Genomic DNA, 27,763 nt, shown 5'->3' on the forward strand with positions numbered 1-27,763 from the left:
TAGAAAAGTCCTTTCAGATGTGAAACAAGGCAGCCCTGTCTTCCTGAGTCAGCAGCCTAAGACAATAGCTAGGAGGACTCACCTCACAGCAATTTTTACCCTCTCAGGGGTCACAGTATAATACAGCAGACCCACAGCTGTGGTTTTAAAAATGCATTGGCTTGTTTTGGGAAGCTGGCTCGAACAACTTCACCAAGCTTGCAGGAAATTAGTTGTGATCCTTCATACAATGGGAATTTTGCCTTTGACTTTGCTGGGAGCAAGATCAGGACCTTAATGCCTACAGAAGAATTGACAGCTCTGTCACTTGCTGGAGCAGGGGGAGCTGAGGGGATAAGCGATTTCTCTGTGTAGGTGGCTCAGCCAAGAGAAAAAAGCAGAAAGGAAAGAAGTTCCATTTTGGGTCAGCTCATATTTTATGGCTGGGGTTGCCGGTCACTGCCCTATGATATCGCTGGCCAGAATGAATAGCTGAACACACAAATTGCTATCTTTGCTTTTATTCTTTTTATGTTTTATGGACTATAAGCATCGGGGAGAGCTCTCCACCTGGGACATGATGCCTCTGCCCTTTCTCAAGGGGGTTTGCTCTGAGCAGGGTCTGTGGGGCTCCACTACCCATTGCAGCTCTTTACCTCACTGGTGACTAATCCTGCCCTGCTATCTGTTCTCCACATGAACGCTGTTGGGCTGCAGGGGGAGGGTCATTCATTATAAACATATTGTTAATCCCAATTTCAGTTTCAGAAGATAGGTGCTAGAATGAAATTGCTGCCATGTTTCAGCCTGGTGCTTTTATTTGCTTTCCTGAGTCCGAGTTCATCATCCTTCCTGTCTTCATTAGTATGACTCTTGCTTCGCTCTGTGGTCTCTGCATCATAGCCAGTGCATTTCCTCACCTTCTTCTTGAAAGCAGAGCTCAATGCTGTGTGTCAAATACCACTGCGTTCTGCTCTGCTCAGTCCTTCTTCATATATGACTATATGAAAAAGAAAACATAAGAACCCAGAAAAATAGGAATTGGCACAAAGTTGTCATCTTCCTAAGAGTGCTTCTCTCAATGGTAATATCAACCACAAGGGCGTGGGTTCCTCCTTCACAGAAATGGTGTTGGTGTTGCCTCTGGATTAGTTTACAGTAAGACTAAAAACTTTTCTTTGCTGTTTGCTTGCCTTAGGATGCATCATGCCCATTAATTGCCCCGAGGTTGAACATGCCACTAAGACTGGGCCCAAGAGTTAATAACTAGCCTCAACTTGGTATTGGGGACACATGCTCTCTAAACATGATTTTGGGGCTTGTCCCTGTAGCACAGGAACATATTCAGAGCAAATACCTAGGCTCAGCTTGTTTCCATGTGCACATCACATGCAAGCAAATGCAGCCCTACAACAGCCTCTGTAGCTGGAGTGATTTGTCTAAGTCAGAAGCAATATCCACAGGCATCCTTTTCCACCATCACCATGCAGAACAATCATAAACACGAGGGATGCAGGTTGTGCCTTAGGCTACAGGTGCAAACTTACCAGCAGGAGAAGGTTTCCACCATGGCCCTGGTCTGCACATGACACCCAGCATGGCCCTTGCCCATGCCGTGTGATGGGAGCACACAGGATTTTGGTAGTGCTGGTGCCCTGGGACGTGATTTGCAGCCCAGTACAAGAAGGAAGCAGGGGGATGTCATAGAGCGACGGATGCTGGTGAAGGTGGGTGACGAGGGATGGGGGCTGAGGTGGCTCGTGAAGCTGCACCAGCAGATGGGGCGTCCCAGGCGAGGGTGTGTTGGTTCTGCATCGTTTCTACTGAGTTCTAAGACATGCTCTGGGCTCAGCCGGTGTCCTCGGTGCTATGGGCTACTTTTGTAGAGTGAAAGCTCCCAGCCCTCTTGTTCAGATCCTTGAACACTAAACTTCTGAGCACACAGGGCACAAGCAAGCATAAGTGAAGCCTATGTATACTACAAGAACTTTGTGAATTCACACTAACAGCTGAAGATGCCTTACAGCCCTTCTGACACTGTGACTTACTGGATAAACAGGAAAAAATAAGTGATGACACATCATAAAATGGACTTTTATTCCTCTTACTTTTACAGCTGCAGTTCAGTGTACTCATTTATGACTGAAGCAGCAACATGATGCAGTATATTTATATGCTACATTTCTAAACAAACCAACATTTATGTATAGTATGTGAACTACACTATATATATACACGGTATAATATATTTAGACTAGATACATATCCTTCATTATAATACATATATAGATATGATTGAAAAACATTCATATGGGAAAAAACTAATGAAAGTGCACCTAGGTAGGACAGAACTGCAGGACGACTGCTTTTCTAAAACTTTGAGTAAAGGTGAATAGCTTCTGGTAGAGCAAAATTTCTGGTATAGCTGTGATACTTATGGCCAGATTCTGACTGCTTCAGACAATTTCTGTCTGGTAGATGGGGGGAGAAGGGGAAATGAAAGCCTTAGAAATTACTTACACAACTAATCCCCCAATTCTTTATATTCAGTTTATTTTCCGTTTATTTTCCAAAAGTGAAGGCTTGCCCTAGAGATGAAACATCAGAGAGAAACCAGGGTGGGACACACCACAGAAGATAAGATGATGTGAGTCTGAAGGTTACTTCCCTTGCATCTCTAGTGAAAAAACATACTAACTCCCACTGTTACCAGGGCAAGGCTTCTTTGAGGAGCAGCCTTCCAGTATTGCCAGGGAAGGGGCTACAGAAAAACTGGCCTGCATAAGTATAAAAAAAGCACTATCTGTCCTCCTCTGTAGCAAGAATTTGCTGCTCGAAGCCCTCAGTTCCATTGTTTTCACATATAGCTCTAATTTGATACTTTTTCTTAAATATATGGTTTTCTCAATAGTGAGATAGATCAAGCTGCCAGCAGTTCAGCAGATGTTAGCTGATCATTTCCTGGGGATTCTTTACCACTTGAACAAACATTTCTCTGAGACCAATCACTGACACATTGCTTTCACCACTCTGGTAACTAAACTCACTCTATGTGGAGCAGGGTGGCAGCAGCTTTTCCATCAATATGCCTTAGGCCTGGTTGAGGCAGATCATCTAGACTGACAAAAGGAGAATATTTATGGTGTCTTTTCCAATTAAATCCTCAGTGTCTCTGCTAAGATGGCCAGGGTTGCTGGTGATATTTTTAATAATGTGAACAGCTGCTACATAAGAAGCCTAACAATCAACTCATGGCCATGAAATAGGTGCTATGTAGTGACAACGCTTGATAAGGTCTGTCGACTGGGACAGATTCAGAACAACAGCCTCTCAATCGAAAGGCTCTCCAGGCTATTTCCATCACCCCTGTAGACCTCTTTCCTGATTCACTTCGTGCTGCCTCTGCTCCTGCTCCTCCGTCGTGGAGGACATGGAGTCTTTCAGCACAAGCTGACTGATAAAAGATGTTCGGGGTCTTTCAGCACAAGTTAACCAGGTGTTTTCTGCCTCTGTGTCTTTTCCCTTGGGGACAAGAGGGAAGCAGGAGCCTTTGCTTGTGCTGCTGATGTTCCCAGGCCATCCAGCCTGCAATTCACTGTCATCTGCAGTGTAGGAAATGCACATCTGCAGGATACCCTGCAAGATCCCTTCGGTCTGGGCTTCAGTGAGTGTGTGACCAGGGAGGCTCCTTGTTGTCCCGATGAGCGCTGGGTGGGCTGGTCTGTGTGTGCTGGTGGGGTGGAGCTGCTGGGGTGGCTGCAGGGAGTGTTTCCTATTGGTTGTTGGTATGATGCCAGTTGGTATGATGTTGGTCAGTCTCCAGTGTGGGAACATGCTTTTCCTGCCTTTCAGGGTTGTCGCAAACAACTAGTTGGAAGATCCTGCTCAGAAGTGGGACAAGCAAGTAAATAAGTAGCCAAATTAAAAAAAAAAAAAGTAGAATATAAAAGCACTGGCACTGTGCCTGCTGCCAGGTCAGAAAACCGCTCTGTATGTCTGTAGCATAGCCTGTATGTGCTGCATGTGCTCTTTCCAAATGCTGCAGTGTTAAATGTGCTCAGCAGTGACTCAAGAGAAAGCTATCTGGCAGGTCTATTCTTCATGATCCTTTCCATCCCTGGCCTCTCTGCTCAGCCTGCCAGCCCCTGTATCAGCAGGGGAGGGACTGTGCCAGCAGCCCAGGGCTGAGTCTTGGATTTGGCTGACTCTGCTTCACAAAACATGCCGACGGTTTGTGTGAATCCTGTAGCTCCCAAATATGCCTAATCCTGCTGGGCAGTGAGATGCCCTGTGAGAGCCAATGGTTTGACGTGACAGGAGGTTGCCTGGATCACGCAGGCATATGCACACGCAGAGTTGTGTCATTCCCTTGCTTTTCTCTCTTGGATGAAGCTTTATTTCAAAGTTTGAGTCAGACCCTAAATTTGGTGATCTAATGTCTTGAGTCTCTCTTTTGTCTTCACAGAGCATGAACCGCCACAAAAGAACTTCGATAGATTGCCCTGGCCAGTCTTTAGCGTTAGCACCCACATTATCCTCCTGCCAGCAGGCAATGGGGTCCCAGGAGCCACATCCCTACCCCCAAGGGAGCCGTCGGCACAGTGCAGCGGGAACACGTGCGCAGGGGCATGCTCTCCCCTGTCTCATGCTGGCAGAACCAGACCCCTGGCAGGACTACAAAGCTCCCAGGGCCTCCAGGGGATCAGACACCTGTCTGGAACAAGAAGAGACTGGGAAAATGCCGTCCCCACTCCCTCCTTCCTCACTGGGAGCAATGGTCCACCTAGCTCAGCGTCCAGTCTCTGCACAGCTAGCACGGATGCAGTGGGAGGACTTGCCAAGCAGATCGTGCCACTTGTGCGAGGTGTTCTGGCATGGAGAGTTTTGCAAGGCAGCAGGCGACTGAGGCACAGGACCTGCTGAGTGGAAATACTGCATTTTGGAAGCCAAGGCCCTGTCTTATAATGAGGGTGAGAGAAAGCAAGCTGAGGAAAGGCACACTAAGGCCGCAAGAGCTGTTTTGTGTAGGGGCAAGGAGAGGGGACTCAAAACCAGGAGACTTCTGTCCTTTCCATCATGTTAATCCTGGACCCTTCTTCAGATACCCAACTGTGCCACAGACTTGCTGCGTGTCCTTGGCCAAGCTGCCCAATCCCTCTCACCCCAGCCTCCTCGCCCGTATCGGTCTGTCCTCTGGCAGGCATTGCGCATGCAGGCGCAGATTTAACTGGCTCAGCAGCTTCCATTCATCCCTGCCACTTACTCTCCCACTGCGGTGCTGACAACTCATATATTCCCAGCACTGTGCTGTGGTTTCTCTCTGGGTTTGGGAGCTCATGTGCCAAATACTGCTGATCAGCCTGCTGACCAGCTGCAGCTGGTGCATCCAAAACCAGACAGAGGCTGTGAAGCGTGTGCTCCCTTTGATGGCTGCCTTGCACTGGTCATGGCACACAGGTTGGGGTAGTAGGGCAGGGGCAGGGCAGGGACTCGCTCCATCACTCACATCCCACATCCCATCCCGGGCCCAGTGAGCAAACTGCCAGCCCCTGACACTGATGCAGGGATCAGCCCTGAAACAGAGGGTTTTACGCTGCTCTCTGTCAAACCCCAGCACAGCAAAGACTCCCTAAAATGTGAGGGTATATCTAGATCCTCCTTAGCAGACTCCTGGTCTGTCCTGAATGCAGTGCAGCAAATTGGAGAATTGTTCTGGGGAGGCTGATGTTGAACTGGGTGTAGCCATGTCAGATTACAAATCCCGGGTTAAGCTTAAGCCTCCTTTGCCTTCTCTCTTTGCTTTTTGCATCTGTGCTGATCTAAACACTGTAGCAAGCAGCAGGAGAAATTCCTGCACCTAGCCCAGAGGCCACAGCAATGGTAACAATATTTGAATGATCATACACCAGAGCAGAGCATGCTTAGGCAGAGAGATGGCCTCCTAACCTGTTTTCCCAGTCTGAGCTGGTGGTAATTAAGCAACAGATGATGTGCTTGGGACTTTGATGACCTGTTAATGCCGAACAGGTGGGTCAGCTGAAGCAGAGGCTGAGATGTTTTAAAAGAGGCTCCTCAACAGTTGTTTCAGGAAAGGGGCTGCAGTTACTGCAGGGGTTAGAGCTACACTGGGTGATTTGGCAGAGGGGGTTTGACTTGTGTGGTAAAAAAAGGGTTCCCAACACTGTGGGAGACTGATGGTAACCTCAGAAATGTCCCAGGGTCTTGAAGGACTGGCAGCAAGTAAATAAGTATTGGTATTTTGTGGCTGTTTAGACAGGTATGTTTCTTGATCTGCTGGAAGCCAAAAGTATTACCTGTTTCTGAGACCGGGTGTAATCCTCTGTGTGTGTAATGTCTAAATCCTGGGAAAGAGTCTGCTTAAGCAACTGGAGAGTTGGCACTTGCCCTGGAATCCCAGGGCAGCTGGGCTGGGCAGGCCCCTTTCTGTGAAAGGGTTTGCATGCAGAGGGCCTGCCCATTCAGTGTGTTTGAGACCGTCCCAGGAAGAACATGATGCTGGGGCTTACCCTAGGAAGCCAGAGACACATGGCTATGACTAGATACAGCAGCATGTCTCTGGAGTATGTAAATCACTTCAGTGGCAGTAATGCTGTCCCTGCTTATGTGCACGGTCTGCCTTATGTACATAGACACTTGGTGTGCATCTGAAGGGACACCTTTCTTTATGTGTTGACTCCCTAGAGAGTTGTATCTTGAGTTCGGTAGAGAAAAACTTGGGGAAATAGCATATCCCTTCTCATACATCAGAGCCCTGCACTCCTTGGCCTGGCAACCCATGTTTACCAGATTTAGTTACTGTGGAGAGGGCAGAGCAGCTGTGGTGAATTAATTAGTAACATCCAGAGCTGTTGCAGCCTCTGGAGCTGGGTTATTACCTGTAAAGCCTTAGAATAGTCCAGTGCAGCTCTGTGGGCACAAGGACACAGTGTTATCTGTTGCAAAGGGGAGAGACAGCATGGACGCCTGGCCTGCTGTTTCTGCTGCTCTAGGAGATAGGGAAGGGAGATGCCTGGAAGGGATGGGTCCCACTGCTGTCCCAGGGTCCTGCAGGGACTTGCAGCCTTCTGGCATGGGGGCAGTGAGATGCAGCTGTTCTGGGGTGAGCTGAGCTGGAGTGCTGAAGCCCTGCATTACCTTGGAGCACTGCAGCCACTTGTATGCTCTTCAGATTCTTATTGTTGATTTTAGCTTCTGGCACTGAAAAATGTGGTGTTAGCCCAGTTTGGGGGGGTTCACCTTCCATAGCAAGCTATGACTGTAATGCATTAAAAGTGCAGTAGGAGCACTGGTTTAAAAAAAAAAAAAAAACACAACAAAGGTCTTTTGGTTCAAGTCGTCTTAGTTGTTGAACTTCTCATTAATCTTACAGAGCTGGCGTGACATCTGGAGATGATTCCCTTTCTTCTTCTGTGTAATGTAGGAGTGTGCAAACTTCCTCAAATGTAGACATCCCAGCCAGTAATACTGATCAAGCTCGAGAAGAAGGAAGGTAAGTGATGTACGTGATAAACTTGCCTGGAAATCATAATATGTTTCTTTAAATATGGCCAATACAGGGATTTATCCTCACTGTTAAGTTATCTTAAGAGTACAGAGAGAAATGTCTGATAGTCGACAGTACCCTTATCAGTCAATGAGAGTTGGGAGTTTAAACCCCTTGAGCTCTGTTGATAGTTTCTCATATTTTTCTCAAACTGCTACTGTAAAAATAATTTTGGAAGGGTTTGGAGGCTTTCACATATGCTCTTTGGTTTCGTTCTTTGGGGCCACAATTACTGCTCTGGCCTGCACTGCTACTTACTCTGTTTTCTGCTTGAAGTCACAACCTAGCTCTGAAATGGGCTGGAATTCATTAAATCTGAGCAGGATGTTCAGTTCTGTAGATCTCATTTGAAAGTCAGTTGGTGATTCTGATATATTATTATGAATTTACAGTTGTCCTTGGTTGATAATTATGTTCTAAGTCTGTCCCTCAAATTAATCTGAGTGCATACTCTAAACAGCTCTGCCATGGCTTTGGTTTAAGTAAATTACTTCCATTTGTTACTAATCCTCCACCCTCTTATAGCCAAATTCTGTAATTCTCTCCCAGACTGGTAATTCTTTCTTATACAAGCAGACCTACTGGCTTCACATTTATTTATGCAGTTCGGACCACCACTTAAGCACATGGTTAATTGTAAACATCTGTTTTGGTCCGATTGACTTTGGTGAGCCTTAAGTGCTGTCTTGAATAGGCATTCTTTTCCAAACTGGAGCTGGAAAATTAAATTTGTCCCCCTGTATAAAAGATCAATTCAACTGTTATGCCTCCAAAAGAAAGCTGAAAGTTCTGTTGGGTTAAGGCAGAATATACACTTAAAGTATAGTAACTGTTGCTGAACACCTTGTCAAGTAAACTTGTACTCTGGAAGGAGCACCCACATTCAGATATGTTAAGGGATAGCTATTTTTGACACTATCTGTATAGAGATACAAAATGCATCTCAACTATACCTGGAAAACGGTCATTTTGGTTTGTGTGACTATTTAGAGAGAAACTCAAAGTGATGTATAACCAGGACCACACCAAGGAGTTTATAGAATTTGAAATTATTGACTAGCAGAAGCAACACTTACATTAAGTAAAATGAAAGGATTGTGTGTGTTTTATTTGGAGTGAGTCATTGTTATACATTCTCTATTCCTGGTGCAAGCCACCCTAATAGAGGTGCCGGTCTGTCAATTCACATTAAAAGGAATAGAACGAGGACAGAGTTCTGGCTGCCTGTGTGCAAGGACATATGCCACAAATCCTGGAGGAACAGCGTGCTTTTACCTTTGCTTCAGCTCTGCTGAGGTCTGACACAGGAGGCAGAGGTGGGCAAAGCTGAATGTGAGTGAGATTACTTAAAACCTGCATTCGCATCCCTCCGTCTGTCTTGTGCAAGACAAGTGGGCTTCAGGCAGCATTGAAGGGTGGGTAACTAGGTGGAGGGCACTTGTAAGGCTAGCACATGTCCCATTTGCTTTCCAAGCATGCGCATGTTAGGGCCAAACAGTGTAATACCCACACGCTTCCTCGAGCAAATAGTGCTCACATGGAATGAACAAGAGTGATCATAGCCCATGTCTGCAACCCTGGCTGTTAGGGACTCCTTGGAGGTTAGTGTGAACTGGGAGGCTCTTGGTGGCTTTGCAATAACCAGCGTGTGCTCAGTGGGGAGGACAGCTCTTGCTGATGTGGTGTTGTGTTCAGGCTACTGGATAGACTGCTGCAGGTACCACTTTATATCAGTGTATAAAAGTAGGAATTATTATAATAATATTTCCTATTAAGTAGGAAAGCAGGCTCACTGCAAACAATAAGCCCAAGGAACCATACTTCTGGCACAAAGCAAGCAGGAAGGAAATCTTATCAAGTCTCCTTACAGTTCTTCAGAAGCAAGAAAAGAAAGGGTTAACCTTTAAAAACGTTTTCACCAACTACTTGGCTTTCCCATGACATCAGTCCTCTCAGTTTCTGTAGTCCTTTGAAGAACAACATTACTAATAACTAACCTCATGTCTTTAATATAATCCTGAATTTTTCTTTGAGCCTTCAAGGAAAATCACAATTTCCCCTGTGCTAAGCTTCACTTTGAATTTGGAGTCTGAAATTTCATATGTAGGGCATTGTGAAGGAGTCCTGGGAAAGCAAAAAGGTTTTGGCTTCTCATGTTTGCAAAACACTTGGCATTGGTTGTATGATAGCATTTTAATTCTTCACCAGCATTGCAGGTCTATATGTCTATGTGATGAGTATTGTGTGCACAACGTATGGGATATCCCTAAATATTCAGGTGTATTAGTTTTAATGCACAAGCCAAATGCATACACGTAGGCTGTATGATGGATTCATATATTTCAAAGGTGCTGGGGAATATGATGTTTGTACACACATTTGCCCGTCTGCTGTTGCAGCATCCTTTCTGATATCAGTCATATCACCACATTTTTAAAACATCCAGAGGTTTAAGAACACTGCCATGAGTAGCTGCAAAAAGTTGTTTAACTATGTGGAAAAATGTGAAGAGGGGCCATGTCTGTGAGAGGATAACACTCTCCTTACTTATGAGTAGGCTTGAATCCAGTGATACTTCTGCCAGAGCACAGATCCCTTTTCATGGTGCCTGGTAAATGGCAAGATGTGGATGGTGACTAGACTAGAGCATCTCAGAGTGCTCCAGATGTACCTGAAGAAGGGCCTAATTGTGTAAACACCAGCTGTAGTGCTTCTAATAGGGTCCTAAGGGCTGCCTTGTCACAGCAGTGGCCTTGCCAAAGGTGTGAGGAGAGGTTAGCTGTTTCTGTAGGTGGGCTGTCCTCTTCCTTGCCAATCCATTAGGATGTTTTATGCACCCTGGAAAGATGCACACAGGAAAGATGCTGAACAAAGGTGGTTGCAAGCCCCTCAGATCTGTGCTCCTGCTTGATTTTTTTTATCCTAAGTTTGTCCTTTTGCTTGTGTGATTTTTTGTGTGTGTGTTTTTTTTTTTTTCCCTGTGTACGCTTTCAGGCTTCTGTTGAACTCTCTGAAAGAGCAAACAAAAGAGTTGAATAAACTTGCTGATGTTCCCCATTTCATGGCCTGTTGATAACTACATGATAACCCTCTCCATTGGATTCTTCATATAAAAAAAAAGTAAGAGGAGGGGAAAAAAAGAGCCTTTGTCAGCCTCGATAGCACTATACACTGTTTTACCAACAAGTTACAGTGAGAACATCAGCTTCCTGTCCTTTCATTGAAGCCCATTGATCTTCTCCCTGGTAAACACAGTGGCTGTAGCTTTTGTTTGACTTGTGCTTCCCATTTGTGCGGTGCATTTCAGGGATGAAAAGTGCTGTTGTGGCCGTTCTGCAGAAGGAGAACAGGGACAATGGTGGTGGGACAATGAATGGGAAATGTGTGGTGGCTGTTGGAGGGGGACACTGGGTGATCGGGCCACCGCTGTAAACATGGTGGCCTTTGGGAATAAGGACTCGGAAAAGCTGTGGCCAAGCAGCCTGTAGCTGAGCAGCAGTGAGCTTTGAGGCTGGGCATTGCTCATCTGTCCCTTTAAATCAGCCCTGTGCAGGGCAGTGCAGGATGTGGTCATCTTAAAAAGAAACAAAACTCCTCAACTATGGTCACGAGGTAGGAAGCATGGGGCAGCAGATCTCTTGCTTTGTTGCTTGTTCAGTTACCAGTTAATTACAACAAAAATGATTGTGATTAAGTGGTCTCCAAACTGGGGAAGCGTGCTGGAGCTCCCGGACCAGCTATGACCCTTTAGGAGCACCTTAATTAGTGCGGTTCCTCTGCTGTAAAGAGCTGAGTACGGGGGAACATACTTTTTTCTTTTGGTGGGTAAAGTACCAACCATGGGGCAGAATTGAGGATGAACTGTCAGAGCTTGTGCCAGGGGAGCATGTGACTGGGGTGGTGGGGTGGGAACCCTGCAAAGAAATAAGCATTTTTTCCCTTGGTTTTTCTCCCAGTGACTGAAGTGAATGATGCTCTAGAAACCAGATCAGAGATCTGGGGTTTCCCTTGATGGTGGTGTGATGGTCCAAAAAGGTGTGACTACTGGCAGAAAGCAAATGTATGCTTTGTCTGATCTGGAGTAGCAAGAAACAAAGAGTTTACTTGCCTTCTCCTGCCTTTCAAGCTTCATTTAAGCAAGGAAATTTTTCCTTGTTGACTTTCATTGTATGCAGGTATTTCTCTTGGCCACACTATCCTTAGAATTCAGTAAGCTTAAGTAAAAGAGAAATAAGATAGGGAGCCTCAGGGAAATACTTCCTATGAAATCCCAAATCCACTGAAATGGAGGTTTGTTGATTTTTCTTTTGTTGTTTTGTTTCAATAGGAAAACTTGATTTCAGTGGGATTTTGGCCTTTCTTAATTGCTACTTATCTATCTTGCAGTGACTTCTAGGAGGCTTGGCTACCAACTACAACTTTATGATGCCAGACATTTGGCAAAAACATGAGCCTTCCTCCCCAAAGCCTGAAGTTATGGCTATTCACATGAAGATTTCTCAGTTTGGTGCTGGGTATTAGTAGACAGCCGGAATGCTCTTTAGCAGCTGACCTCTAAGTGTCGGTTGTGCTACTCTTTCTCCAAAAGTATGTGGAAAGAACTAAAGCAAGTAGATGCAAAGGCAGGTCTTCAGGGGTTTGGGTATCTCTGCAGATACTGTTCACCTGCTGTAATAGATTTGGGTGATTTTTGTTACTGTAGAGAGGCTTAAGCAGACCTTTAGAGCACTGTGAGTTTGTACAACTTCTTTTTCTTCTTCCCCCTTTGACTGTTGACAAACTTGCTTCTCAGGCATAGTCCTTACGTGTGATATATTCTCACTGAAACTTGCAGCAGGAAACCTTTGCAATGTAATTTGTCTAAACTGTTTGAGTCCCATAACTTGTTTTTGTGCAGAGCATACAAACTGTGAGAAGTCTCAGAATAATTAGAACAAAACTTGATTGTTCCTCAGCTACAACGTCAAACAGGTTAAAATGTTGTGGTGACTAAAATCTTGTTTCAAAATAATTTTTAAAAAAAGCAAAATCTGAAATGTGGAAATCATCAGAGATTTGACACTGTTCTGTCATATGCTAACCCTCTCTTCACTGCTCTTATTGTAGGTAAATCTAAAGAGAAATGTGGCTTTCATTATGGGCAGTGTACAGTTCAGCAAGATAGTTTTTGTGAGAGGCTTGTGTGATAAGGCTTGGGCTGTTTTAAAGTATTACGTTGCATCAGAAAATTGATTTCAAAATCAGACATTTGTCTGGGTGCAATCTGATAAATAATTGTTCAAACATTTTAAATTTGGAAACATCTGTTTCATAGTCTTTTAAAAACATGCATAATGCATACCTCTTAGAACAAAGTTGGAGGATTTTTTATGGAACATATAACTCTTTTGCATCTACTAAGGTAATTTGGTGATATAATGCAATATGCATCTCCTGTCCTTGTGGAGAGTGTGAATCTAAAGCGTACTTTTGCAATGGTAGTGCTTGTTTTGAGTTTGTGTACTGATGCTGCACAGCTGAAGATCCTGGACCTGTGAGTGTTTTGCCTTGACTTGTAGGAGTTGCCCCATTGATTTCACAGTGTGAATCAGTGTTGAAAAATTAGACACAGACAAAAGTCTCTGAGCCAGGGCCTGAGGAAAGGGGAGACATAGGGAGATGCTGATAATCTATTTCAACAGCTTTTGGGTGTTGATCTTGGTGTTTTGCTTGCATTGTGTAAGTCCAGGTGTAAGTTATGCTGACAGAATAGCAATATAAGTATGGTGCACTTGCAAATAAGGAGGCTCGCTGCCACAGGGTAGGTTAAGCTTAAAGAATATCAGTAATACAAAGCTGTTGGGCTAGGTAATAGATATAAACCCTTTTATGACTAAAAAGACACTTTTCAGCTTCACAATGGTATGGAAAAGGATCAGAACCTTATGGTACCAAGCTCCAAACCCATATAGCCAAGCAGCCTCCTAGTCCTTGAGGATTTTACAAGGCATGTAGAAGACTTCTAAAGATGCATGATCTGAAAATGTTCTTTTTTCCTCAGTAACTACTAAGATGGCCCCTGCCCAGGGAGGCAGTGTGGGTTGATGCTGACACCTGGATGGAACAGTACTGCTCAATTGTCCCCCATTTGCTTTTAACTCCTGGGATCCTTCCCTCACTTGACTGATAACTTTCAGGTGTACCGATAATTTCAAGAATAGCCACAAAGCTTTTGGGCAATTACAGGTGTTTTCTTTGCTGCACCTGAGGTGCTGGAGAGGCGATGCTGGTGCTGACCACCTCAGTCCCCTGGGCCAGGCAGGGTGGTGGGTGGCATCTGCTGGTAGAGGCAGGGATGATAGGCCTACCTGCAGTGGGGCAGGCAGGAGTGTTTAGGCTGTTGGATACAGCTACCAACGCAGGTTTTGGTCAGGGCAAAAGGGAAACACCCTTCCTCCTCTTCAGTGCGTGCTGTGGGACGCTTCCAGCCAGGCGAAAGTCAGGTTCTCAGCTCTGCCTCCTGTGCAAAAGGCAGGAGCTCCTGCAGCATGAAACTCCTCCTGGATGGCAAAATATTGTTCACCAAGCCAAAATCAGGAAGGGGAAGAGAAGGAGAGAAAGAGGAGGGGCCACCTGCATACACCAAAAATCCTGTGGTAGTGCTTGCTGCTTGAGCTCCAAGCTTTGTGCAGCCTGGAGCCCTGGCAGGTGATGGATAGGTGAGGGTTTGGGGGAGGCAGGGTGCCTGCTGGGGAGCTCCCTCCTGAGCTTCACTCTGTCACTGCAACAAGGGTTTCCTTCTGCTCATCCACCTCTTGATTTTATTTGTAGACGCCAGGCTGGAGCTTTGTGACGGGCACCACCATGGGCTGGTTTTGGCATGGGCAGATCCCCATGTCTTACAATGGCACCATGTTCCACTTTTGTGTGCAGCCCAGAGTCCCTTCTCTTGTTCTTCCTCTCTCTGGCTCTATTTTTTTATTAATTTTTCTAATTGCATGATTAAAAATGGGCATGCTTTGTCAAGGCTTATTAAAACAATACTACTTGCTGTCAGGAGGCATGCATTCAAATTAGGGAAGGAGGGCTTTTAATTTTTTTCCTAGTGTAAAGAAAATGGGGCTGAGGGATGGGGTAGGGATTAAGTAGAGAAAAAGGATGACAGGTGGTCTAAATCCAGCTGCTGAGTTTTCCTCTTCAAAGGCAGGCTATTTCCTAGGTTCTTACATTCTCCCACAGAATTTGGGGGATTAGCACAAATTCTGGCCTAATGATGCAATGAAGCTTTTCATGTTGCTGTTCTCCTCGTGGGCAGTTTGTGCTGTAGCCCTTAGGTATGCTCCAGGCTAAAACTAGTCAGGTGGAGCAGGGGGCTGGGGTGATGGAGAGAAGCAGGAGCTTTCCTGGCTACCCTGCCATCCTGCACACGTAGTGTGTGCTCACAAGCAATGTGATTGCACTGGAATTTGCCTTTATATTTTTCTTGTCTCTGTTGTTGAAAACTTTGGGAACAAAGGGGGGGGGCTGCTGTTGTTAATGCTTGTTCATATGCCTTGGTGTTTTGAGAGGCCACACCTGAAGGGCCTTCTGTTTTAAGTTGATATGTATCTCCTAGCACCTTGCTCTTAAAAAATATCCATCGCGCATTTGTGATGGAAAGACAATAGTGGAAGGATTGCAGGGAAGTGGGATGTACTTTAAGGAGTTTGGTGGGGAGGAAGGTGTCAGCAGGGTGAGGATGATGATGCATTCAGTTTCAAAAAGCCACTGAAAATTTATTAGGACTGCAGCCTTCCTTCTATGGAAGGTCAAGCCTGCCCTGTAAGGAAAAAAAAAAATCACACAATCAGAAAGTAGGACCCCAGCAGAATTTCCTGCAAATACCACAGGCAGAGGATGATAGGGCCTTTGTTTTAAACCACTTCTGTAGTATACAACAGATCTTCCACTGAGTTAACCTGGCTGTGGGCTTATGCTGATGCAAGTGTATAAAGCTTGGCCCAATAAGTAAATCCCTGTGTGTGTATAAGTCCATTGATGAAATGGAAGATTTTCAGGATTCTATTTTGTTTGCACAGGAATCTAGTCCAGGAGCACTCTGGTCCAATACACTGCCTTTGTGGTAGCCTATACCTCTAATGAAAATAATCAGTATGCAAGGGCTTTCACTGGTGCATAGAAGTGCATGCAACTTACTGCACTAAGCAGAATTGTTTTGATTAGACTTTAAAAACAATTCCATATTTTTCCATGAGAGGTTTAATTCAGAGTCACTAGAGCAGTTTGGAATCTATTTAAAGATACTAGTCAAGACCTCTGTTCAAAATGCTGTCTTGGGAAAGATGTGGTGGTTGAAGCAGGTTAGATTGCTAAAAAGTATAACTTTTTACAAGTTTTTTTTAAACTGAAACTTTTCATGCAAAACCAGGCTCATGTTTCTTGAGAACTGTGTGCCTCTCCTTCCACTTCTGTTCTCCTTATCTTTTTTTCTGTGAAGAAGGTATGTTGCAAGGAAGAGAAATTTATACAAGGCGAGCTGAAAGTAATTCAGGTTTCTAACAACAGCTTGAAGAACTGCAGAAATTTTTGTGACACTTGAGACATAAAATATTTGCTCTTCGCTAATCTAACTTTACTGCCCTGTTGGACTCTGCTGTTGGTATTGCAGAAACAGAGAGCATTACATATGCTGAAAGTTTTAGAAAGTGTGCCCTGTGGTAGAGCTGGATACTGTGGAGGTAAAAATGCAAATGGCTAGCCTATCTTAGTGCTGTGGATTGTAAAGGAATGGCAACAGACCTCCTAGTACTGGTGTCAGAGAGAGGGCTTCAAAATGGTGTAGGGAGGGATGTTCCTTAGGCAAAGACGATTGCACAATCTTGAAGAGGAGAATAAAAGTGAACTGTAGCTTCCTGAACAAGCACAGGTCTGAGTTCAGGTCATTTTGGCCTGTTAGATTTTTAAAGTACATAAAGCATAAACTTAAGATCTTAAAAGAAACAAGGCTCATGTGTAATACATATACATATAGATGTATCTCCTAATTTGACATCTTTACCATTGAACTGGTTCTGTGATGCTTGTGGTGGAGCAAAATGCAGACACTGATAAGGCTGTGATTATATTTAGCAGCAGTGCAGTGAGAAGGAGTGGCTGCTCAGACATGGTGACAGAATCGAAGCCATCTGTAGCAGTGAAAGTCTCACAGGGTTAACCACAAAGTCTGCCTGCAGCTGCTGCAGCTCAATACCCAGCATTCACATGCTGCCTCACCAAACTGCCTTGTGACATTTTTGATTCATGTCAGGGACAGAGTACCATTGTTGGGGGAAAAATAACTGTTTTATAAAATGTTCTGCAGGCTTTCAGTCATTTCAGTCTTTATTCTCTCCTCTGTGCCACCCTCTACATTAGAAAAAAGTTCTCACTTTGCTTGTCAACTCGCTGCTTTAAAAGAAAAGTGTTTCTGACTTGATTTCTTTTATTAAAGAGCATGAGCTTCTCCTTAAAGTTCAGAAAGAGGCTGATAGTGGGCCCTATTCTGCCTCTGTCACGTTGCTGTGACCCTTAGGATTTGAGGGAGCTGTGCCTCTTGATGGTGTGACTAGTAGGAGAAGCAGCAGCATGCTTTTACCAGCAAGGAGGATACTGGGGTTCAGGGGGAAGGGCCTCCCCTTTTTTGCCATCAACTGGGAAGGATTTCTTGAGCAATTTCTCTTTGCTGTAAGAACAGGGCTGCCTGCTGCAGGTCTGCTGTCAGACCATCAGCTTGATTGCTCTGATCATGCAGGTGCAGTGGGCTCTGGGGATGGAGGCTATACTAGTTTACTCTTTTCAATGCAGAGATAAAAAGCCTCTTTGTTTTTCAGATTTATGGAAAAGTTTTAAATTGTTTGTCACTCATTTCCCTGGGTAACCCCATACTGTGCTGCTAGTTGGAGCTCCAGGGCCAAACACCTAGGGCTGGCCAGGACAATGGGACAGTATGAAAAGGGCCTTTCCCATTCTCATTCCTCTGAACGAAGTGCTGCTGAAGGGCCTCAACGCATTTTCTCGGCTTTAATGCCTCGTTTGCTTCAGGCACGTATGAGGATTTGCAGTTTGAGAAAACAAATTAAATTAGCACTCTTTCCTTCTTCGGTTCAGCTTGTTTCTAAAGGAGTCATTCCCCCACATCCATGTTATAGCAGATGCTCAGATGAGGACAGCTTGGGAAAAAAAGTCCTAGTGAAAGGATAGGTTGTATTCTTTTTTAAAAAAAAAGAAAAGAAAAAAAGGTCGGTGCCAAAGTGATCCTGAGTACAATTTCCCTGAAGCAAAGCTGTGCTGTAACAGGGGAGATCAGTTGACCCCTTGCATCTGCCCAGTCAGGACTTCAGGCAGAAAGATTTCCAAGTTTGCTGTAAAATGTTGCAGGAGTCTTGCTGCTACTCTGTAAGGCAGAGCTTGCATGATATGGAGTTTGGGTTCGCCAGACACAGCGAGTGCAGCTCAGTTTCAAGCCTGATTTGAGCATCGAGTTCAGACTCTTCATCAGCACAGATCTGATTTCCGGCACTCTGCTGGTTATAATAGACTGCAGCACAAACCACTCAGGGTACAAGTGATGGCTAGCTCAGCAACTGTATTTTGTTTCTGTTCTGGACACCCTGAATGCTGAGGAAGTTACTGGGCACTCTGCAACATGCAGATGGACACAGTGTCCTGGGTGGGGTATGAGGGTCTGAGCTTGGTGGGCTTGTGCTCCTCCATCCCTGTGCCTGAACAATGAGCCCTCCTGGGACAGACAGCCCTGGGGAAGTCACTGCTCCGGTCACACGATGAGGTGGTGGTGGGTGCCCATGTACTGTGCTCCCCTGGTGCTCCTGGTTCTGCAGCAGAGCAGCAGTATCCAGGCCAGCTCCTCAGAGAGCTGGTTCAGGCCTGGCAAAGCTTATTAACTTGGGCTCTGTGCTGTTTGAAACAGGCTAAACTGCTCCAGGACTAGGAGGAGCAGGATAGCAGCGTACGTGCAGCATTGCACCCATACAGAGCTGGCCTGTAAGTCTGCCTCATGCCAGGCTTCATCCACAACCTGGATAAAGCACCTGCAGGTAATTGGGAGCTGGCTGTGTCTGGCCGGAGGGCAGTGTCAGGTTAATTAGACATCTGCAGGCTATTCTTAAACCCTTTTTTCTTTGCAGTCCCAAAATGGTGAACTGTTTAAAATAAAAAAAAAAAAAAAGGAAGAATGAAGGCCTTCTGCCTAGATTGGCATAGACACAATTTTTACTTAATTGAAGACTGGTGCACTTATTTAATCTCTTAATAATTTCCCTTTCTCAGGTACTAAAACCTGTGGCTCAGCATGGCTTTTCAGATTTTCCTGTTCTTTGGTTTACTTTCCATATTTTGCATTCATGTATTTTCTTCCCTGATTCTTAATGTGTTTAGCTTGTTAAGATGAATATAAGATCTTTATAGCAGCATCTGAGATCATAATCTGTCTATATCAAAGGCCAGAATTATTCCCTGTTGTTTGTAAAGGAATTATTTAATAAGTAATCCTTGTAAGTGTCAACATTACACATGAGATGACATAACACTTGGGGAAAGTAAGGACTAAGCCAATATTCCCACACCAGCTTCAAAGCTAAATATGCTTTCACATACAGATGCTTCCTATTTCTCATCTGTGGCTTCTATTTCCTCCTAATTGGAGTTGACACTGGAAGTACCAGTTCTCCTTTTCCTCCTCCTGGATGTTTTGATTGGAATGTTAATACTGTCTTCCTTCATTACCAGGCTCTGTGGGGTGGTGTGCTGCGTGGTTTAAGGTATAGGATCAGTTTTCCTGTAGAAGCTTAGCCTGCCCCAGTGTTAGAGGAGTGTTCACAGCCAGCTACTAGCTGCACAGCAGTCTGAGTCCTTGTGTACCTGCACTTTTGGGTGCAATTCAAATCTGGACTCTTTCTGGCCTATTCTGCCCAAAAGCAAACTTCCCATTGAATGAGCACAGAGACAATCAGTCTGTTCTGCAAGTAAAATAGTGAAATCTTGGATGCTGAACACACACAAAATATTTTTCCTTTAGAGTGTTTCTACATGTTGAAAACACAAACCTCTGCAAAAATCTGAAAGTGTTGGCCCCTGGGTGGCAAATAACTCCTCCAAGGCTAGAAAAGCTTTCTGTTCCCTGCAAAACCCCTCCCCATCCCTGCACTGCGCATCCCTCCCAGACAAATTCAACCTCCCAAGAAACATTAATAAATTTCTGTGGTGTGAATTCAAAATATAAAAATGTCACGGAGAGTTTATCCTTTCTGTTAACAAGGCAAGTCTGATCAAAACGTTCCTAATCCTTGCCTTCCCAAAGAAACCTCTGGGGTGGTTCAGTGTGGAAAAAGGGAAAAAACAGGAAAATGTGCTGTGCCGGTGTAGGTGCTCCTGTCCCCAACTCTTCAGGAGTTGTGTAGCTGCCATGAAGTTGTAGTGATTCTTGAGAGCTTACAAACATACGTTTATCTCTTCTCTGAAATTGCTGTGAAGGGATTTTAAACCACTGGCTTCCAAATCCATGTTTATGCTGAGGGAAGAGATTTGAAAGTTCCATGCAAAGATGTATCTTGTAGTCCATTAGGGTTGGGTGCGAAGCCAGGTCCCAAGCAGGCTTCCCTGCACTCAGGTCCCTGCTAAGCCCAGCTGCCCAGTGTCTGGCTCGGAGTCCACTCCTGGCCCACGGGCTCCCTGTGTGGGTGGAAGCAGCCTTTCATATGCTTGCAGAAGTGATGCCCACATGTAATTCCTCAGAGCTGTTCATTGCACACAGCTCAAAACGAGTGTCCTCTATTGAGACTGAGGCTGTTGGTGTATTTGCAAATCTTTTGGGGCAAGGGCTCCCTTTCCTTGCACTGTGTTTGCATAATAAAGTAATAATGCCTGAATCCAAGGGGGCTTTCAGCATCTTTTCCCTGTGAGAGTATGTAATGCTAGTGTGACACACAGATCTCTGCTTCCGCAGTGCTGACTTGCTGAATATGAAACCCTGCCTCATTCCTTGTGCTTATTTTCAGGATCCCTTTGGCTCTGCTGTCAGCACCTGTCCCTAGGCATATCCAGGTGCCATAAAGCCTAGACTGTAATGGGGCTGTTTTGTATTGTGTCTGTGCAAGTAAAAACTCTGTGAAATCTTAGCACTTGCACAAAAATGAAGGCTTATTTTTTTTTAATGCAAGTGCAGTAACTGGTGGAAACCAGTTATCCAGTACAGATCACCGGAGAGGATCCTGAGGTTCTATTGCATGGTGTCTGTCCTGGTTTCCATGTAAGAGGTGTGGAGGTGCCTTAGGGCCTCTCATGGCCAGGAGGAATGCGTTACATGCTTTTCTTTACCCTACTTGAGGCAAGGCAAGTGCTTTCAACACTGGTTTACCTGGAAAGCCTGGCTTTGCCCTAGGCCCTCCATGTCCATGCAGTTGCCCTGCGTGAAGCCTTCCTGACTCCTGGCATGTGCTAGGCAGATATAAAAGGACAGGGTGTCTCACAGGGCTGGGACTTTGTTGGCATAATAAGAGAAGAGCAACGGTTACCTTGAGACAAAGCTGTTCTTCAGCCATTTTTCACTTTTGTGCCTGAGTTCATGGGCTTTCCACCTCTCTTTAGACATAGCTAGCCCGTGATCCTTTGATGCAAGTGATACTGAGGCAAAATGATTGCTCTAAGCATTCATTTTAGCTACAGTGAACAACACAGGGCTATTGTTCAGCTTTATTATTTAGGTTTCAGACTTCTAAAATGGCTATTTTTAGAAAGTAGTGAGGAATCCTGTATACATTGCAGCACCTTTTCTCAATTTCTTGTTAAAGCTGAGTGATTTTTACTTTGGTGGAAATGAGGGAGAGACAGCCGGCACAGGCAGCTTTATGCAAGCTTTCTTCACATCCTCAAGCTTAATCTGAAACTGTGTGAGGTCTCCTGTGGTCCAGACCTGTGCTTCTCTTTACCAGATGCTGTAGCACTAATTGTGTTACAGCTTTGCAGGAAGGACAAGTGGTCCACAGGGACCATGATTACGCTATCAAAATAGTTTTCATCATTGATCTAAATGGCATTTGATCTAAATAAATTTTTTAGAGGTGAAATACAGTGGCATTAGCCCAGAAATTTCAGGATGGATACCATCTACTAATGTGTTTGTATGCTACATTGTGTGTATGTAGCACTGCTGCAATATAAATATGCCAGCTACGTCCTCTAAATTTCCCGTCTGTTTCTGTTATAATGTTCTTTCTGGAAATCTATGCAAAATATCAGGGAGCTATATCGAGCCTTTTGCCTTGTCTTCAATTCCTGAGTACTGAACAGTAGTTTCCTAGAAAAGTGATACCTTCCTTATCTATTTGTTAAGTCCTACCGTGTATCACAAGACATTCCTCCAAATTCCCATCAGCCATGACAAACTTATCTTGCAGACTTATGCAGTGATTTTGATGGTTGTACGGACCTGTTTGGTTTGTTCTGAACTAAATTAATAACACTGAGATGGCATCCGCTCTAGCACTGAACTTCTGAAACTCTCCTAATATACTAATCAGCATGTCAGTGGAATATTCTTTCTGGATAGAGACAAGCCTGGTGAAACGGATTAGAAATTCACATGGCATTGCATAATTCAGAGAGCAGGCATGGTGCATATGATTTGCATTAATAGCCTCTATTGCAGCAGCTTCTCACAGGTCTCTCTCATTAGATTGTATGTGGAAGCTTCCAGACTGTCAATCAATTACAGTAATTTCCTTTTCCATATTTATTCCATCACGATCATTGACAGTTACCATTAAGTGACATTAATACAATACAATACCACCTTGCATTTTCCAGTGCTACTCTTACAGGGTGCTTAATCTGTATCAGGCTGAGAGGCTCCATTATATAGGAAAAAGGTGTCTGCTCTCCCTAGCTCAGTACAGTGTGGCTTGTCCATGGTGCGGAAGAGGGCAAAGCAGCTTGTTATGGCGTCTAGGAAGACCCCTGGGCTGCTCAGGAGCAGGGTCTGCTGGACCAGGGTGGAGGTGGCTCCTGCCCAATGGTGAGCATGGGGACCTGTAAGAGATCAGCAGGATCTTCAGGAGAGAAGATGCTTTTATTAACTGCGGCAGCTCAGTGCAGCTTGTGTGACATGTTCAGGTGCATCAGCCTGGGCATTTCAGTATGGTTGTCTTCATAGATGCCTTACCTCATTTGATACCCATGGAACTTCTTGGTGGAGTAATAAGAGCCAAGTTTTCAGACGTAGCAGCTAACACTTAGGCATTCTTGTTAGAGGAACCAGAGCTCTTTTCTTCCCTTCCCCTGCTCTTTCTGGCTCACTGTGTGTGCTTAAAACCTGCTGCCCTGTCCTGGGTAAAGAAGACTCAGAATTACTGAATGCCATTAGCATCCCCTACTGAATAGGTGCAGGCTTAGTAGCACCATCGTTACAGAGCAGTGGAGTCTTTATGCACTTTAAAAATAACAAAGTGTTGGTGTTGTCATGCTGGAGCTAATGGCCTGATGGCAGCTGAAGGGCTCTTGCTCTGCAAAGCATGTTACAGTACCTATGGTGAAAACTGAGACTGGTGGTCTCAGCCTTCCTATTTGAGATCCATCTTCTGAAGGTCACTTTGAAATCACTCTGAGAGGACAAACAGTGGATGTGAAACATATTAACAAATGTTAACTAAGAGATGTAAGTTGTGAATTCAGCAAAAACTGCCTGATGGGCCAATTGGAGCACTGCATCTGCTTCTGGCCATTGCTAGCCATTGCTGGCCTTTTGTTAGCTGATGTTTTCTGAGACCTCTCCTGTGGAGTTAGAAAGGTTTTTAGCCACAGCTCACAAGTTTTCTCAGGTCCTCTTATCCCTTAGAACCCATATGTCCTCCCCAAATACTTAAAGGCTTAATTTTAAACTCGGAAGGTGATCTTGTTCTTTGGGGTGGGTGGGAGAAGAAATGTACCTTTTGCAGACCAGAAAAAAAGGAGTTGGTTCCATATCCCCCACGGACTCTGCTGTAATGTTCCCCCTCGGCTTCCCCACAGTGTACTAAAAATACTCTCTTAAGAATGCATAGAGCTCCCTCTGCATTTTTGCTGCCTTTGTTCTGGGGACTGTTTCTGCCCCTTTTCAGTTTTGAGGTGCTTTTCTCAGCTTGCTGAGCTGACATGACGAGTTTTTCACCACTCATCAGTAAACACTTCATCAGCAATTCTGCACATGCCCAAGGGTTTTTCCTCTCTTGTCTTTGCTGAATAGTCTGGTGCTTCTTTTTTCTTCATCTCTCCTCCTAGGTTGTACACTTTTCCACTTGTCCCCATCTCCCTCTTCTTTGATACATGTCAGAGACTAAGCAGGATCAGTTGCCACTGTCTGTGTTCAAGACCCTCCTAAAGCTATTGCTGCCAAATTTGTTGGATATCTTCTTTCTCACACTGCTCCACTTCCATCCTTGTCATTCATGGGTAACAGTTCAATGATCTTTCCCCTTCTCTGTCCACTGAGCTCATTTAAAATCCAAACATTTTCTGGCTGTCAGTTGTCCTGTTTGTCTTCTACTCTGTTTACTTCTCTCTTCAAAATCTTTCCTGTCACCTCTCATCTTCAGAATTGTCAGAGCCTTTCTAAGACATACATTTCCCCATCCCTCTTTTCTCATCCGTGGCTTCTTGTTTCTGTTCATGAGTCTGTGATTGAGAGGGTCCCCACAGTTTGTTGGACTGCCACCATGTTATTTTAGGTAATGCTTGTTGCTTAAGCTTTCCCCAGGACAGGAGTGGTCTGGCTTCTGGTATTCAGCACTCAGGCTGTACCTCAAAGTTCTGCTTTGTTGTTCTGTAATCAGTTCTGTAGCTGCATGAAGCTCACGTCATGCCTTTTCACTGTTTTAGAATACTGAGTTTTTCTGACAACTTTAAACAAGTTGCTCTAGGTAGGGATGGTCTGAAATTTGAATTTGAATTTCCCTTACTTTTCAGTTGTTACATCCAGATTTTAGGATTCTGCCTTACATAAGCATGTGCTAGGTGTGGACTTTGGATGCACTGACAGACTTTCCCCAGATGTTTGGGTGGATGCACTGACAGACTTTCCCCAGATGTTTGGGTGGCAGTCATATCACAATTCTTGCTTTAGCCCAAGCTGCTTTCCCCCAAAGTAGAATAATGCTCTCAACTTGAGTCCTGGCTAAATAGTACTTAGGCATCTAAGTAAACATGATTTGATTTTTACAGCTAGCAGATGATTTAGCTGGGAGTCTTGAGCACTTTCCATTAAGTTTTGAGTTTTCTTTGCTAACTAGTTATAGTTAATGGTGTGCATTTTTTCTGATCATGCAATCATTTGAGAATTTGGCAGTGTGCATTCAAAATGTAACCAGCATAGTATTTTTTTTCTTCTCTATAGAATGAATCATATTGCTTTCTGACATTTGTTGTTTCAAGAAATGTTTCAGTGAATTTCAGTATTTGAACCAGAATTCTGTACTTGTCTACTCAGGAAAAAAACCCAGCATTTCATATAATTCCGATCACTTAATCTAGATATTAATAGGTCAAACTCAATATGTTAAGAGTGCTTTTTGGGATAAAAACATATGAAACTTCAAATGCTAAACTAAATCTGGGAATAATGACTGTGACTGCTATATATTCTGTGAGTTGAAAAACACTCAGACTGTCCTGTGAATTATTCATTCCCTTTCAACAATAATTATATGATGGATTTTTGTCTGTTGGTGACTTAAAAATGATACTCACAGGAATCATCTCCATTTATGCAGGACTGGTATGTTTTGCTTTACTGGACCATGTCTCTATGGTCCAGCAATATGAAAGATGCTAAGCATTCTCCTTGCAGGTGAATGTCTGAAGGGAAGGGCCACAGAAGAATATTGCACCCTGCTGTACAGTGTTAATGACCTTTTTTAAGATCTGCTGATGAAAAGTACTAAAATACAGTATTAGATGTGGATGATGTTGTTGTTATTACTATCTGCTTTTGCCAAGCTTGATCTAATGCTGCCACAGCCTGGGGTGGATTTGTGTTGGTTGACAGAAGAGATACATGCAACAACCCCCAGGAGTTAACTGATATACCACCCACTGAAAGCAAAATTTATACCAAAGACCTTTAAATGGTGTGGGGAACATGTGTGCTGAGTAAAGTCCCATAGGATGATAACAGGGAGTGGGATGTGTGGCGTAGTTGCGTGAGAGCTTTCGCGTCCTCTTGGAGAAATTGTGTAATGAGATATACAGGAGGGCTCAGCGATTTGTTAATGACTTGAGTGCTGCTTCAGGAAAACATCTGTGTAAGCTGTGGAACAACACGTAGTATTTGTGCGTGACTAATGAGAATGTCATCTGAAATACAGTCAGCACAGTGCCTTCGTAGCTGTGTGCCTCAAACTCTGAGCCAACCCACGGTGCAATATTAGAGGAATTACTCAACAGATTACTTCCGTGTTTTTTTTGTCAGCTTATTCATCCTAACACCCATTTGATAAAAGGAAGGGGGGGTGAGAGTGCGTTGTGCATTTTTGTTAGTGCCTAACTTGTGGCTCTTCAAAAGGTCATGGGTACTTGAAGCTGTTTCAGACTGGTCAGACCACGGCTATTAGTCACGGCGCATTATTCACTCAGTCCCTTTCTTCTTTTCCTCTTCCCTATCCTTTTAGCTGGAGGAGTGATCTTTGGAGAGGAAACAATAGCTGAAGGAAACTTTCCCATCCCCCCGGATGTTGAATTTTTCCACCGGAATTTAATAGAAATCATTGACACACTGTTGGCTACAGGATGACCTGACCTCCCCTGTGACAGTTTATCAGAGCTGGATACAGGGGATGTTGTAGTAGTTTTGTCTGCTTGTTTTCCTGTTGTGTCAAGTGCAGTGGTTTTGCTGTACTCCTAGTCCTTACTCTAGGAGACCTTCTGTGGTTTAACTCCTTTTCTCTTACAGGCTGCATGTTCTGTAAGAATTATTTAACACCATTCCTCAAAGTTTCTCTTTCAGTTACTTCTTAGATAAAATAGCTGGGGTTTTGATAAATAAGTGAAAATCTGGCAGTGCTTCCCTGGATGAGGACCCTGATTGATACTTGTTAGTGTGAGATATCTACTTTTTTGTAAGTGAAAACTGGTAGAGGCTCATGCTGTTAGCTGTTCCTATTGCAGTAAAGCCTAGTGAATACACCCACCTTGAGCCTCTGTTTGTCTTGGTTCTGTATGGATATTAAAAGGTGTTCTTTACCTCAAAAGTAAGTCTATGTGACAGACAACTGAGTGAAAATGAGAAGTGTCAAAACCACAGGATATTTTAGGAAACTAGTTGCTGCATGTAATTTTTAGTCAATCAGCAGGCTGTAATGCTTTTATAAGCCATTTTATATGTGAGTGTGAAGACTGGCAAAAAAGAAGAAAGGATACTTTCTCCAGTGAAAACAAATGAAATTATTTTAATTTATATACTGTTACGGTCCAAGATGCAATGGTAGAACTGTGACCTGTATGTTTTTGGAATATCCCTCAAAACAAAGAAAAGGCATATTTCTGTTCAGGTGATGAACAGAAAGGCCATTCAGACAATAGACTGGATGTAAATTCATGCCAGATTAATGTTATATTTAGGTTGGCATCTAAATTTTAAATATGTAGAAGCCAAAGCTTATTTGAGTAAAGTCTTGGCATTTATTTTTATGTGCCTATGAACAGTAACATGTAAATCACAGACTATTTCAGTAGCAGATTAGTTGCTGTAGTCTGATTAGATCTTGATGTACAGAATGGCTCCAATAGCATAATGTACTCATGTAACCTAAAGTTTTATACAGTTTCCAACTTGGTTCATGGCTTTATGGAGAGTACTAGTTTTGTTAGTTTCACAGGAGGGCTACAGCAATTTTGTTGTTGAAATATTTTTGAGAGGGGGAAAAACAGTTTTCAGCATCTACATAAGTAACAGTGCAAAACACTTGCTTTCTACATACAGTTTCATTGTGCTGTGAAAATATCACCTCCCTGAAAATCAGAGTTTTCCCTGGGGCAGCAGGACTGTGGGGACAGCTGTGGCTGGAGCCCTGCCTGCTCTAAGTGTTGCTGAGGGGCTGGGTCCAGGCTGGGTGCCGCCTCCAGCCATACACAAAGAGAGGAACTTGGCCAGGGGATGTAGCCCTCAGGGAAAGTTGAGGGATGTGGAAGGCTGTTGCTGATGCATCCTAAGTGAGCATT

The sequence above is a fragment of the Leptosomus discolor genome, chromosome 8 (assembly GCF_034619465.1).
Source record: "Leptosomus discolor isolate bLepDis1 chromosome 8, bLepDis1.hap2, whole genome shotgun sequence".
NCBI lineage: Eukaryota > Metazoa > Chordata > Aves > Leptosomiformes > Leptosomidae > Leptosomus > Leptosomus discolor.